Genomic DNA, 15,987 nt, shown 5'->3' with positions numbered 1-15,987 from the left:
ATAGAAGATCTTGAACAACTTGAACTAACTGATAATTATAGAACACTACACCAAATAACAGCATAATAAACATTCCTTTTAAGGAAATATAGACCATTGAAATAGAATATATCTTGGGTCATAAATTATAAATGTTAATAGATTGGAAACTCACATAATATGTTTTCTGATTACAATGAAAATAAATTAGAAATTGATAAAAATAAAATATCTAGAAAATCCCCCAAATACTTATAAATTAAGTATCATACTATGAATAACACTACTTTCCTTAAAAACATAGCTGTTAAATAAATGGAATTTTTAAGAAAGATTCTCCACTTTTTTTATTGATTTTTTTTTTTTTAAAGAGAGGAAGGGAGAGAGTGGAGAGAGGGAGAGAGATAGCGATGTGAGAGAGAAACATTGATCGTCTGCCTTGGGTATGTGTCCCAACTGGGAATCAAACCCACCACCTTTCAGCCATACTGGCCAGGGCGGAGATTGAATTTCTAATTTTTGTGTATAGTGTAAGGTAATATCACATGGAGAGATAGAAACATTGACGATGAAAGAGAATCATTGATCGGCTGCCTCCTGCATGCCCTCTACTGGGGATCAAGCCTGCAACCTGGGCATGTGCCCTTGACTGGAATCAAACCCGGGACCCTTCAGTCCGCAAGCCAATGCTCTATCTACTGAGCCAAACCGGCCAGGGCGAATGTGGACTTTTTTTATTATACAATACTTTCTCCCCAGAAAGATGTCTGTTAAGAAATGTAATCAAAGGGCACATAGTTCCCAGACTCGGGAGTTTGGAGTAAAGGGAAGAAGATACACGGGCAGTAGAACCACGGTCCAGCATTGCTTTGATGGAAGCTGTCAGACCATGGGGGTCCTGTATTATAATCTCCCATCTGGAACCTGGCTGGCCTGGGAGGGCTTGTGATCAGGCACAGGAGAATGAAAAGGGTGGGAGAACGTAGCCGGGGAGATCAGAGATTCCAGTAATTGAACATTGTGGGAAGGGAATCATAGGACTCCCAAGAAGACGGGCCCAAGATCCAGGAGGAGGAATAGAACCCTCAGGTGATAGATAAGAGGGTCATTGGCATTGAAATTTACAGGAATCCACAGTGGGCAGGATTAATGAAGCTGATCGAAAGCCTTCCCAGAAGTCACTCTCTCTGGAGAAACAGGAACTGGGTGAGTGCAGTCAGCCAGGGGGGTGCCAACATCACTTACAATCAGGATGAAACGACTAGTCTAATTGAAAATGTTAGCATATTATGAAGGTATGTTAACATGAAGCATGATGTCATGACAAGTGCAAGAAGAAGGGAAGCTGTCAGAGTTTGAAAAAGAGGAAAAAAAGTGAAGGGAAGAAAGAATCTCAGAGATTCTGCCACTCTGGCCAAGGGAGAGAGACTGAGCTAGGGGATTAAAAAACACGCTCCTACTCTCCATTCCTCTCTGAAATCAGTAAAAATATATTTTAAAAAATAAAAATTAAAACCAAACCAAAACAAAATAAGAAACATGCTCCTAGCTGGTTTGGCTCAGTGGATAGAGTACTGTTGGCCTACGGACCGAAAGTACTGGGTTATAGTAGACTCGATCCCTGGCCCATGTGGGAGGCAACCAATTGATGTGTCTATTTCAAAGCAATGTTTCCCTCTCTCTACCTCTCCCTCTCTCTTCCACTCTCTCTAAAAATTTTCTCCCTAGAAAGCTGTAGTCTCGGATGAATAGAATGATTTGCTATCCTCTCCCCAGTCTGGATTAAGTACTCCGTGCTTTGGAAAGGCAGCCTGACTTCTTTACCTTTTTAAATTTTAAAATAATTGCTTAAAACATTCACAAAATCCAAAAGGGGCAAGAGAATATACAGGAAAAATTAGGTCCAGTTCCTCAGTTTCCTCTTCCAGAGGCAACTTCTGTTATCAAGATTTTACGGAGCCTCCCAAAGATAGTGTCAGCATTTAAGAACAGCTAAGTATTTTATTTATGGTTTTCATATAGGTGAGAGCACACTGTACACCCCCCTTTGCACCTGGCTTTTTACGGATTTTGATTTTTACAGCATACTTTGGAAACTATTCCTTATCAATACATAGGGAACTGCCTTATTTTTAACAGCCACATCATTTTCCAGCTTATAGATGCATCAGAATGTAACTAGTCTCCTATCAATGGGAATTCAGGTTAATTCCCAGTCTTTTCGCTATTACACCCTTGAACATATGTCATTTTGTGTGTGTATGAGAGAGAGAAAGAAAAAGAGCGAGCACAGGAGTGGATTTGCAGAGTCAAAGGATATGTGTGTTTTAAAATATGGAGTCTGCCTCCCTTCTTGAGATGCATGCTGGCTGCTCATTTTGAGCAGGTGGACTGGCCTGTGAACTATTTGACTGACAGGAGGAAACAGCTGAGATACCATTACATATGCTGTTTGTCTCAGTTCTGCCAACAATGCTGTGAGGTACAGAGTTAAGTAAATCCTATGTTTTGTCCAAGAAAGTCAAGCACAGCAAGGTTCTTTTATATGTTTAGTTAGTTAGTTAGTTAGTTACCTATTTATTTATTTAATTGATTGATTTGAAAGAGAGAGAAACATCGATTTGTTGTTCCACTTATTTGGAACACTAATGCATTAATTGGTTGATTCTTCTATATGCCCTGATGGGGGATCGAACCTGTAACCTTGGCGTATCGGGACGATGCTCTAACCGCGTAAGCTACCCAGCTAGGGCTAACTGAGCAACCTCTGATCCGTCTGTCACATACCCTAATACAGGGAAAGGGTGCATCTCTCTGGGTAAAGGATGGAGATATTTGATCTCTAGAAGTATGTATCCTTCATGATAAATAACCTAAAGCAGCTTTCCAAGTTGGTCGTTGGGGTGGGCCTGGGATCCTCTGCTGAGCCTGGCTCAGCCAGAGCAGAGCTGAGAGAGCACACCTGCTCCCATCCCACCGCTTCTGCATTGCCCTGGGGCCCTGAGATGCCCCGGCTGAGCCACCCCAAGCACAGGGTTCCCAAGATTAGCAATTAGGTGTCTTCTCAGAGCCCACACGCCCACAGCTAAGCACAAGAGGACTTTTGTTTCCAAAGACAGGGTCTTGGGGAGCCTGCTCTACCCACCTGGGCCCTCCTCTGTGGTGTGGGAAGATCCTGAGGTAGATATAAATGAGGCACGGCTCAATGCGTTATTAACATCCCGCCGGGTCACTTGGTTTGTCTTGGAACCGCCACAAAGTAATCACGCTTTGGATCAGCAGCTCCTGTTTCATTTCCTCGTTCCTCAGGAGCTCCCACCCCAGCCTGGCCACAGCCCTTTCCCGCTCAGCTTTCCAGATTCCGAGGAAACCAAAGCTGTTCCCACTCACCCCCCAAGTCAATCCTTTGGTTGGAACCGAGAAGGGGGGCAGGGGAGGGGTCCTGTAGACCCTGCACCCAGGGAGTGGCTCCCCTGGATGCTTCTGGAACTGGCTTATCAAATTTTTCTCTAGGGACCCCTTCTGAGCGGTGTGGACACACTTCTTTTAGGGGCTTCTTCTGATTTTCAGGCTTTTCTGATAGACTGGATTGCTCACTAGTGTTTTCAGAGTATTTCCCCTGGAATAACAGGTTCTAAGAAGGTGCCTTGGATTGCTAAGGGGAGCCCTTCAACCACAGAGTTCCAAAAATGGTGAACTATATATCCTACATTCGGAAAAGCACAAAAACTTGTATGTACAGATTAAACATTATTATAAAGCCAATACCCATGTGACCTTCACCAGGTCAAGAAATAGAATATGGCCAGTACCCTAGAAGCCCCCTTTTTTGTGGTTCTCCCTAATCTATTTAATAATTGAGATTCAGGAGAGATTTCTCCTCTGAAGCAGGTCTGAAGAGCTTTGAGTTGATGTCCTTTCTGAATGACCTCTAGCTCTACTCACAGCACCTAATCATACATGCTCACGGCTGCCTTCTCTGTAGGTCTATGAAGCTCTGAAACTTTGCTCTCTCCCAGCCCCTGCCTTACACCCCACCAGGTTGGGAAGAAGTTATTAGTAGGTAAAAATACTTAACAAATAAAATGCATAGGTGAGAGAGGAGTGGTTGGCTATGGTAAATCTTTCCTTTGCCTTTTCTATTTTTAATGAATCCTCACCGAGGATGTTTTATTGATTTTTAGAGGAAAGGAGAGAAAGACAGAGACATCTTTGTGAGAGAAAAACATTGATCAATTGCCTCCCATACACACCCTGACCAGGAATAAAATCTGAAACCCAAGTATGTGCCCTGGCTGGGGTTCAAACCTGCCACCTGTTGGTGTATGGCACAATGCTCCAACCACCTGAGCCCCCCGGCCAGGGCACCTTTTCTTTTTTTCCAAAGAAGCATTTTGGGGGTTTGGGGTCACTATCAAGGACTTTGGCAGTTCTCCCCCTTTATCTCGGGGCCTTTTAAATCCTGTCTTCCTTTCTTCGCAATCATAAGTCATGCCTGGCCATCAGCCATGAGTACAATGAAACATTCCTTCCTGTAGGTGAAAATAACTTTCGAGTACAGACTCTACACATGTACAATGACTGGGCACAGAATCCATTTCTGTCCTTCATTTTTAGTTAGGAGACTTAAGTCCAGGAGGCATTCAATAAATAGTTTTGAACAAATACAACTTTCTTGGACTCGTTCCTGTTGTCCAGCCTTTTCCCAGGCTCAGCGTTCTCTCCTACCTGAAACCTCAGGAAACCACCACATTCCTCCGTAGCTGTTCCTGGCTTCTCTTTGTTGTCTAAGTTGGGTACCCTCCGGTTCTCTTGGCCGAGGCCTTGACCAATGGTCTGATTTCTCACGCTTTACTACCTGGTTTGCTGTGTCTTCAGGGTCCACCCAGGGGCAGAAATCATACCAGTTATTCAATAGAGAGAATTTAATACGAAGTGTTGACTGGTATAAAGTTGTCCATTAGAGAAAAGGCAAGGCAAGAACCCTAAGGGTTCATGCAGCGAGTACTGCAGGCAGCAGCTGCCACCTCCAGAGCTGGTAGAACAAAGGGATGAGACTGAATTATTAAAACGCAGAAACTTGCAGGAGGGGCCTATGAATCTGAAACTCAGATGTCTGAGGAGGGGGTTTGGCTCAGCTGATGCTGAGGTGTCTCAGCTCGGACAAGGGGAGCCAGCCCTCGGAGAAGGGGCGCCAGGCTACTGCTGCTGGCGTCTCCAACAGGAGAAGGGGATGCAATAGGCTGTTTCTGTGTTGGACAAACTTAGAACCGGTTCCGGTTGCTGTTACCGGTAAAGAAGGCAGGTTGGGGCGATGCTCACAAGAACCAAGGGTTTCCAGGAAGCAGACAGGAAGGAGTGAGCCCCTTCTCTTCCTTCAGGCCTGCAGTCTCCACCTCGTGCCCGCTCTGGGCAGAGCAGGACAGGGAGCCCGGTGGGTACGAGAACTGAAGCCAGCGTCACAACGCAGGGACGGAGGAGTGCGGGGTTCGAGGTGAGAGACCATCGCTTAATAATAACGGACCCAGTCGGCCAGACAGGTAACCCAGGACTGGCTCCGCTGAGACCTCTGGCTGAGGGCTGTATCTGGTCCGTTTCAGCTCCCGCGGATTGAGCACTGGATTCCGGAGAAGCAGAGATGAACGTGTGAAGCACAGTGCCTGCCCTCCAGGACTTACAGTCTGGTGGGAGTGTGCATCCTTGTACAGATTTTCACAGCGCGAGCAGTCCGTGTGAAACGCTCCCTGTCTGCAGCTCCCCACACTGCGAATGTCTCCCCCTACTTTTCGTGTTGTTGTTGTTAATCTTCACCCAAGAATATTTTTCTTTTGATTGTTATAGAAAGTGGAAGTGAGAGGGAATGATAGAGAGGAATATCGATGTGAGAGAAACACATTGATTGGTTGCCCCTTGCACACACCTCAACCAGGGCCTGGGCCCGGGAGGAGCCTGCAACCGAGGTACGGGCCCTTGACCAGAATCAAACCCAGGACCCTTCAGTCCTCAGGCCGATGGTCTATCCCTCTACTTTTGAAGAGTTGATCAGGGAAGGCCCCCCTGAAGAAGTGACATTTGAGTGAGTTCTGAAGGATGAGAAGGAGCCAGTCTGATGAAGGTCACGGGGAAGAGAGTTCTAGGCAGCAAAACCCACAAGCGCTTATATCAAGCATGTCAAACTCGTGGCCCACAGGCCACATGCGGCCCACAATGAGTATTTTTGTGCCCTAGCCAATATAACGGTATGTAAGAAACGTTTTAATAAAAATGTTGTAACTTAATTTTTACAATATCCTGTTATACACAATTTTATTAATAACGAACTATAATGTTCGCTAATGACTAATTACTATAATCGTGTTGCATTCATTTCCCTTACTCGCCTTACGCGCAGGCGCACCATTTCTCTCCACTAACACTAGCAGCGATTATTTTAGCATTACCACGTCATTAGTCTTGTGCTGTCTTGTTTGGTGTGCGCAACAGGAAATATTTCGCTTTCAAAGAACAAGAAAAATGGGTTTATTTGCGTTACGCTTATTAATTTGTGCAGTTATTCCGTGTCTGGTAAGTGAATGTTGAAGAAAAAATATTAATTTTTATTAAAATGTTCTATTATTTTATGTTAACGATTACTCATTGACTTCAGCCCTTTGTGTTCAGCATGTCTCTATCGAAATAAGCCTACGTTTCTATGACAATTGAAGCTTTTGCTGTTTTGCGGCTCACATAAACTTAGACCTTGTTTATTTGGCCCGTGTTAGCCTTTGAGTTTGACATGCTTGGTTTACACCCTGCGAATGGAACCCGCTGGCCTGTGTGAGGAGGATCAAGGCCACTGTGTCTGGGGGGCAGAAGGACAGGCTAGAGAAATCTGCAGGGCCTAGAGCAGGCCGAGCCTCATGAGCCTTGTTAAAGAGTTTGGCTTTTATTCTAAGTGTGATGGGAAACTGCTGGAAGGGTTTTAGGCGCGGAATAGGTGTGGTCTGATTTGCACTGAAACAAAATCCCAAACTCTGGTTGCTCTCAAGAGAGCAGCACCACGAATGGCAGCGGACAGGAGTGTGCTGGGAAGTGTGCTGTGGGCCTTACACCCAGTAGGTCACCTCGATCTCAACAGCCCTGTGGACAGCTTTTATTATCCTCACGTTACAGACACGGAAAGTGAGGCTCAGCAAGTCACACAGCTGGTCGGAGCTGAGATGCAATTGTAGACACCAGGCACATGCTGCACCCATGCCCCGCCTGGCTGCGGCCCTGCTGTTTCCTGTTCAGTAGGGAAGAGAATGAGCCAAAGAAAATCTCCTCCAAGTTACTGGAGGGGTGGGGAGGAGGGAAGAATTCTCTGACTGGCGGGCATGTAATCACGTGAGCTAGGTTGTTAAGTTCATTGTGAAAGGCTAATGGCAAAATAAAGGATGTTGACTGAATTAGCTCATCACTGAAGAAAATAAGCAGCAAAAAATATCTCAGACACTATGTCAGCTCCTATGCCTTTTACCATTTATTTCTTTTTCTTACTTTATTGAAAGTTACAGGCCCTCCAGTTCAGTGTTGAATACAAGTGGTGAGAGCAGCAGACACCCTGTTCTTTTTCTAGCTTTTAAGTTTTTTTAAATTACATACAATATGTTAGTTTTAGGCAGACACCTTGCTCTGGATCTTAAAGAGAATGCCTATTCTGCCTGGGCAGTATGGCTCAGTGGTTGAGCTTTGACCTATGAACCAGGAGGTCACGCTTCGATTCTCGGTCAGGGCACATGCCATGGTTACAGGCTCAACCCCAGTAGGGGGTGTGCAGGAGGCAGCCAATCAATGAGTCTCTATCATTGATGTTTCTCTCTCTCTCTCTTTTTCTCTCTTCCTTCCTCTCTGAAATAAATAAAAAAAATTTTTTTTAAAAGAATACATATTTTCTCTCCCTCCCTCCCTCTCTTCCTACTTCTTTCCCTTTCTCCCTCTCTGTCAAGAGTATTTTATTAATTAATGTACTGGAAGATGGAGGCGGGGTATTGGTTGGAGGGAGAAAGTGGGGCTACTAGTAATTTATATTCAGGGACTACATTGCCATCAGGCTCTGAGTCTGCGTTCTGATTGTGCCTTCTTTCTTAGACAGGATCTTATCTCATTGTAAGGCAAATGGTCACAGACATTCCAGACTTTCCGTCTCCTGACTTGTGTATCCCATAAAGAGAAACTGCCTCTTTTCTAATATTTCCAGCAAAAGCCTAGAGGTGACACTCTGGCTAATTGGTCCCGCCTGGGTAACATGCCCATTCCCACGATTAGTGTGGCCAGAGCAATGGCATTCTCCCTGGTCAGACCCGCGTCACTGGTCCACTGCTGGGGGGGGATGTGGGTGTGAGGTCAACCCCCTTTGAACAACATGAAGTGGTGATAGGTTTTTACACAAAGGTAGACTGACAACAGCTCTGTGCCGTAGATAACATTGGAGCTGGGTTTGCAGGATAGGCAGGATTTAATCAGGGAGCTACATTACCACACTTAATAATTTCTTGATATAGCTTAATGACAAAGCTGTGTTCAGATTTCTATGATTTCCTCAAAAAATGTCTTTATAACTTGGTTTGTTTGAATTAAAATTCAGACGAAGTCCACACATTGCATTTGGTTGATACATCTCTCAAGTCTCTCTCAGTAAACTTTTACTTGAAGATATTTTGTCTCTCTCTCTTTTTTTAATTTATGTTTATTGTTGGAAGTATCACAAATGTCCTCCTTTTTTCCCCCCATTGGTCCCCTCCACCTGCTCCCACCCCCACTACAGGCCTTCACCGCACTATTGTCTGTGTCCACGGGTTATGCTTATATGCATATAAATTCTTTGGTTAATCTCTTCCAGCCCCTCCACCTCCTTCCCGCTGAGATTCGTCAGTCTGTTCCATGCTTCCATGTCTCTGGATCTATTTTGTTTCACATGTATGTGAGATTGTACAGTATATGTCTTTTTCTGTCTGAATTATTTCACGTATAATGCCCTCGAGGGCCATCCATGCTGTCAAAAATGATAAGAGTTTATTCTTTGCCCGGCCAGTGTGGCTCAGTGGTTGAGCATTGACCCATGAACCAGGAGGTCAAGGTTTGATTCCTGGTTAGGGCATACGCCTGTTTTTTCAGGCTTGATCCCCAGTAGGGGGCATGCAGGAGGCAGCCGATCAATGATTCTCTCTTATTATTGATGTTTCTATCTCTTTCTCCCTCTACTTTCCTCTCTGAAATCAATAAAAAAAAGTTTAAAAAGAGTTTATTCTTTTTTATGGCTGAGTAGTATTCCTTTGTGTATATGTTTTATGTCTCCTTTATCCACTCATCCATTGATGAACTCTTAGATTATTTCCATATCTTGGCTATGGTAAATAATGCAGCAATCAACACTGGGGCGCAGCTCTCCTTTTGAGGTAGTGTTTTGTTTTCTTCAGATAAATACCCAGAAATGGAATGTAAGTATCTTTTGATCTATAATATTTCCTCCACGTTTTACTTTTCCCGTGGCATTTACTTGTTGAACAAACTGAGTCATTCTAGTTTGACTGGCTAATATCTCAAGATCATGAAGATGGTGTCAACATGTTTCTCTCTTTGGAGCTGTTGTTTGTAGACTGGAAGCCAGATCTAGAGACCTGATTTCTTAGGGTCAATTTTCTTTTCTTTCTTTTCTTTGGCAGGTCTGCATAGGTGGTGCTGCGTACTTTCTATTGCATCGTATCAGGAGGTACGTGAAGTCTGGTTCTCTTAAAGGGAATGATTTCGGTTTTCACCTTATGAAAGATGTTTGCTGTGGACTTTTTTTAGTAGATACTATATTTTATGTTTGAAAGTTCCCTTTTATTCCAAATTTGATAAGATTTTTTTTTAAAGTCACGAATGGATGCTTAATTTACTAAATGCTTTCAACCCCCCCCCCCCCCGCCACCTCCTCCTCCTCCTCCTCCTCCTCCCCCTTCTCTTCTCCTTCTTCTTTTTTCATCTCCTTACCGGTATTCTTTTCTGGTTTTGGTAACAAGGGTTTCTATCTTCATAGAACAAGTTGGGAAATACTCCCTATTTTTTCTGGTTTTTGGACGAATTTGTGTTAGAATGGAATTGTCTTTTTTTTTTTTTTTTAACGTTTTGGTAGAACTTGCCTGTAAGTCTTTGTGTGAGGACCTGGTGTTTCTTTGTGGGAATATTTTAAACTACTGATTCCATTTCTTTAATGGTTTCAGAATATTCCTGTTTTCTATGTCTTGAGTCAGTTTTGATGAGTTACATTTTCCTATGGATTTGTTCTAAGTTTACAAATTTATTGACATCAAGTGTTCATAACATTTCTTCTTAAGGTCACCTTTTTCATTTCTAATATATTTTTTTTTTTGCCTTCTTTCATTTTTCTTGATCAATAGTGCCTAGAGTTTACCAATTTTATCAGTCTTTTAAAAGAACCAACTTTTGGCTTTCTTAATCCTCTCTATTCAAAACCTCTTTTTCCCATTTAATTAATTTCTGGCCTTTATTATTTTTTTCTTTCTGGTTTCTTTTTAAAAATATGTTCTTATTGATTTTAGAGTGAGAGAAAAGGAGAGGGAGAGAGAGAGGAGGACTATCAATGAGAGAGAAACATTGATCGGCTGCCTCCTGCATGCCCCGTACTGGGGATTGAGCCCGCAACCCAGGCATGTGCCCTGCAATCCAACTGACCTCCTGGTTCATAGGTCAACATTCTACCACTGAGCCACACCAGCCAAGGCTTTCTGCTTTCTTTATGTGTGTTCTGGTGCACTTCTTCAAACTTTCTAAGTTGGGCACTTAGCTCATTAATTTTAGCCTTTCTTTTTTTAATATAAGTGTTTTCTCTCCAAGGCTTTCCTTGGCTACAATCCTCAACTTCTAAGATTTAGTCTTTTCCTTATAAAATAGCTTAAAAGCATTTTCTATGTCTATTTCAACCTGATTTTTATTATAGTCTCTCTTTTGACTCATGAGCATTTGGAAGAGAATTTCTATTTTTTATAATTAAAAAAAGAGAGATTGTTAATCTACATTTAGTGAAGTGCACAGATCATGTGTATAGCTTGATGAGTGTTACCAAACATATACATCTGTGTAAATAACACATCTGTCAATATATAGACCACTTCCATGACAGCAGAAACTTGTCTTATTCTCTTTCCACCTACCCCTGCTCTTCCCTGCACAACCTGGGGCAGCAGCTATTCTGCTCTTGAGCATGGTAGACTAGCTTTGCCTCTTCTAAATCTATCTATATAAAACCCTAATATGCAAATTGACCGAATGGCAGAACAACTGGTTGCTATGACACGCACTGACCACCAGGGGCGAGAGCAGCAGCGGTGGTGGGAGCCTCTCCTGCCTCCACAGCAGTTCTAAGGAGCAGCAAGCCAAGCGGTAAGGAGTGAGCAGGCAGGCAGTTAGGAGCAAGCAGGCTGGTGGTTAGGAGCGAGCGGTCCCAGATTTTGAGAGGGCTCAGGCTGGGCTGAGGGACATGCCCCTGTGCATGAATTTCGTGCACCAGGCCTCTAGTTTTGATATAAATAGGATCATACTATATGTGCTATGTGCTCTTTTGCATCTAGCTTTTCTTCAATATAGTGTTTGTGAATGTTTTCTCTGTTGTTGCTTGTAGTTTTTGGTGATTGTTCTCTCTCTTTCTCTTCTTCTTCATCCTCCCATTCCCTCTCCCTTTCTCTTTCCCCTTCTTCTTCTTTTTAAGGAGTTCATATTTCATTGCATGAAAGTACCACAGTTTATGTATCCCTTCCTCTGTTGATGGATAGTTGGATTGTTTCCAGTTTGGGGCAATTATGATGATGAAAGTTGTTATGAATGTTTTTGTACAAGACTTTTTGTGGAGTATGTTTTCATTTCTCCTGGGTAAACACCTAGGAGTGGAGGTACTGGAGTCATGGGATAGGTGTGTGTTTGCTTTTATAAGAAATTGCCAAACAGTTTTCGAAAGAGGTTCTACCATTTTACACTCCCGTTAGGAACATCCTCACTGACACTGAACATTTTAAGTCTTTTTTGTTTTAATTATTCTAGTGGGTAAAATGCGGTATCCTAGTTGTTTTTTATAATCAATTTTATTGAGGTATAATTTACATACAATAAAATGCACACATTTTAAATGTATAATTTGTTGCCCTAGCCAGTTTGGCTCAGTGGATAGAGCGTCAGCCTGTGGACTGAAGGGTCCCAGGTTCGATTCCGGTCAAGGGCATGTACCTTGGTTGTGGGCACATCCCCAGTGGGGGTTGTGGAGGAGGCAGCTGATCCATGTTTCTCTCTCATCAATGTTTGTAACTATCTCTCTCTCCCTTTCTCTCTGTAAAAAATCGATAAAATATATTTTTAAAAAATGTATAATTTGTTGAGGTTTTTTATTTTTAATAAATTTTTATTGATTTTAGAGAGAGAGGAAGGGAGAGATAGAAACATCAATGGGAGAGAAACATCAACATTGATCAGCTGCCTCCTGCACACCCCCTATTGGGGGTCGAGCCCAAAACTCATGCATGTGCCCTGACTGGAAACCTCTTGGTTCATGGGTTGGCGCTCAACCACTGAACCACACTGGCTGGGCTAATTTGGTGAGTTTTGACAAATGTATATGCCTATATAAACTATCATCTCTAATCAAGGTATAAAACATTTCCATCACCTCAGGAAATTCTCATGACCCTTTACAGTCACTTCCGCCCCACTGATGCTCCAGGTAACCATTAATCATATTTCCACCACTTTTGATTTGTTTTGCCTGCTCTAGAATTTCATATAAATGGAATCATATACTATGTACTGTGCATTTGGTATGGCTTCTTTTATTCAGCGTAATTATTTTAAGATTCACCCGTACTTTTGTGTCTAGCATTAACACTTTCCTTTTTATTGCTGAGTGGCATTCTGTTGTATGGGTATACCAAACTTGCTTGTCTATTCTCCTGATGATGGACTTTTGGTTTGTTTTTACTCTTTGGCTATTCTGAACAAATCTTCTATGAATATTCTTGCACACATATTTTTGGGAATATGTTTTTATTTCTCTTGGATAAATATCTAGGAGTGGAATGGCTGAACCCCGTGAGAGGTATATGTTGAACTTTTAAAAAAACTACCAAACTGTTCTCCAGCAGTATATGAGGGTTTCAGTTACTTCACATCCTTACCGATACTTGGCATGGTTGGTCTTTGTAGTTTTAGCTATTCTAATGGTTGTGTGGTGCTATCTCAGTGCGGCTTTAATTTGTATTTCCCTGATCGTCTTCTCATGCACTAATGTCTTTTGTGACGTGTTGGTTGAAGTATTTCATCATTTTTGTGGGGTCTTTATATTCTTATTACTGAATTGCAAGGGATTTATATATTCTGTTTATAAATCATTTGTCAAATATTTTCTCCCAATCATGTAACATACCTTATTTACTTAACCAGGTGTCTTAATGTGCAGATTTGAACTTTATGAAGTCTAGTTTATCAACTTTTTCTTTTATGGTTAATGCTTTTTTTTGTTTATTTTAGCTGCAAAATCTTTGCTATACCAAGATCATGAAGGTGTTTTCCTGTGTTTTAGTCTAGAAGCTCTATAATTTTAGCTTTTATATTTACCCATCTTGAATTAATTTTTGTTTATAGTATGTAGGGGTCAAGATATACTCCTCCACGTATGGATATGCAGCTGTTCTATCACCATTTTTGTTGTTTTGCTCACATTTTGGTATAATTTATTAGCGGGGAGCAAGAATAAAATGAAAAGTAAGGCTAGAAAAGAGGAAAAACAAATATCAAATGGTGTGTTTCTGAGTCAACCATAGTTTCACAAGAAAACAGCTGGTTCCACAGTCATGGGGAAATCTGCAATGCGCAGGAGGGGAGCAATGACTGCCAGATTCTTGCGACAGAAGAATCTGATTAGCCTACTTCTCACTTTGGGGCGCTCTCCCCTCCCCACTTCGGCCTTGTTAGCTTCTCAATTTCTACAAAGAAAAACGCAGAGACTTTGTTTGGGATTGTACTGTCTATAGATCAATTTGGGGAGAATGTACAATATTTTGAGTCTTTCAATCCATGAATATGTCCTATAATTGAAAAAGAAAAAATGATTTATAAAAATCCATGAATATGTCTATCTCTCCATTTATTCTGGTTTTTAAAATTTTCTCTCGGCAGTGTTTTATATGTAGGGACTTAACACAAATTTTGTTAGTCATTTCCAAGTATTTTATGTTCTTTGATACTGTTATAAGTGATATTTCTCTTTTCAATTTTTCATTGCTAGTATATAAAGATACGACTGATTTTTATTTAATGGTTTTATATCCATGACCTTAATAAGTTTGGTGTTTTGTTTTGTGTTGTTTTTTTTTTAAAGTAAGGTTTTTTTGTAGATTCTTTAAAAATGTCTATATACACAATTGTTTTGTTTGTATATAGAGACCCTTTTACTTCTCTTCCGATCTTTATGTTTGTTCTGCTTGCCTTATTTCACTAGCTAGGACCTCCAGTACATGTTGAAAGCAAGTGCAGAGGCAACACCCTTGCCTTGTTTCTGATTTTAGAGGGAGTACAATTGCTCTTTCACCTTTAAGTACGTTAGCTGAAGGATTTTCAGAAGACAGCTTTATTGAAGTTTGACAGTTCCTTTTATTCTAGTCTGCTGAAGGTTTTAATTATAAAATGTGGAATTTTAACAAATTCTTTGCATCTGTTGAGATGATCAAGTGGTTTTTCTCCTTTTCTGTATATAGGATGAAGTATATTAACTGATTTTCAAAATGTTAAACTAACATAGTTTTACTGTGATAAACCTCATTTATTCATAATGGTTATGTTCTTTGTGTACGGCTAGGTTTGATTGCCTAATACTGCTAATTCAATTTGTTAAGAATTTTTTCGTTTATATTCATGAGGGTTATTGATCTATGATTTTATCTTCTTGTACTTTAGTGGTTCCTTCCTCCTCTTTTGAAAGAATTTGTGTAAGATTGACATTTTTTCCTTATATGTTTGAAATAAATCACTAATGAAACCATTTGGGTCTGGATCTTTTTCAGGGAAAAACTTTAAATTATGAATTTAATTTTTAAAATATGTATTATGTTAAAAAAATTAGATTATTTTATATTAGTTTCTGTAATTTTTGTCTTTCAGGAATTTTCCCATTTCATCTAGCTTGTTGAATTTGCTGGTATAACCTTGTTCACAATATTCCTTTATTATCCTTCACTGTAGGCTCCATAGTATAGTCCCCCCTTTCATTCCTAATATAGTTAATTTATTTCTTCTCCCTTTGTTTTCCTGATCAATTTAGCAAGGGGTTTATCAATCTTATTTGTATTTTCAAAGAATGAACTTTGGCTATGTTGATTTTCCTTATTTGCCTGTTTCCAATTTTGTTGATTTTGGCTTTAATCTTTACTGTTTCCTTCTTTGAAGTTATTTTGTGTTTAAATTTCTTTTTCTAGCTTGTTAAGGTAGAAACGTAAATCAATGATTTAAAATCGTTCTTCTTTTCTCATATAGTCACTTAAAGCTCTAAATTTCCTTCTAAGCCCTGTGCTATATCTGCACCTCACAAATGTTGGCATGCTGTGTTTACCATAACAACTGAAAATATTTTCTAAGTCTCCATGCGATTTTTTTTCTTTGACCAATGGCTATTCAGAAATGTGGTGTGTTTCTTTTTAAATGTCTAAGAACGTGTGGGTTTCATATGTATCTTTCAGTTATCGATTTCTAATTTCATTTCATTGTGGAGCGTGAATATTATCTGTATAATTTCAGATAATTGAAATTTATTGAGACTTATAGTCCAGTATATGATCTATTTGGGTGAATATTCCATGTGCCCTTGAAAATAATTTATGTTCTAAGATAAACTGATGAACAAAATAGATCCAGAGACATAGAAGTATGGAACAGACTGTGGAATCTCAGAGGAAAGGTGGGGATGGGTGGGTGGGTAGGAAGAGATCAACCAGAGAACTTGTATGTATA

The sequence above is a fragment of the Myotis nattereri genome (genome assembly GCF_964212035.1).
Source record: "Myotis nattereri genome assembly, chromosome: 5".
In the NCBI taxonomy this organism is placed as follows: Eukaryota; Metazoa; Chordata; class Mammalia; order Chiroptera; family Vespertilionidae; genus Myotis; species Myotis nattereri.
The sequence above is the reverse complement of the archived record's forward strand: the minus strand, read 5'-3'. Positions refer to the sequence as shown.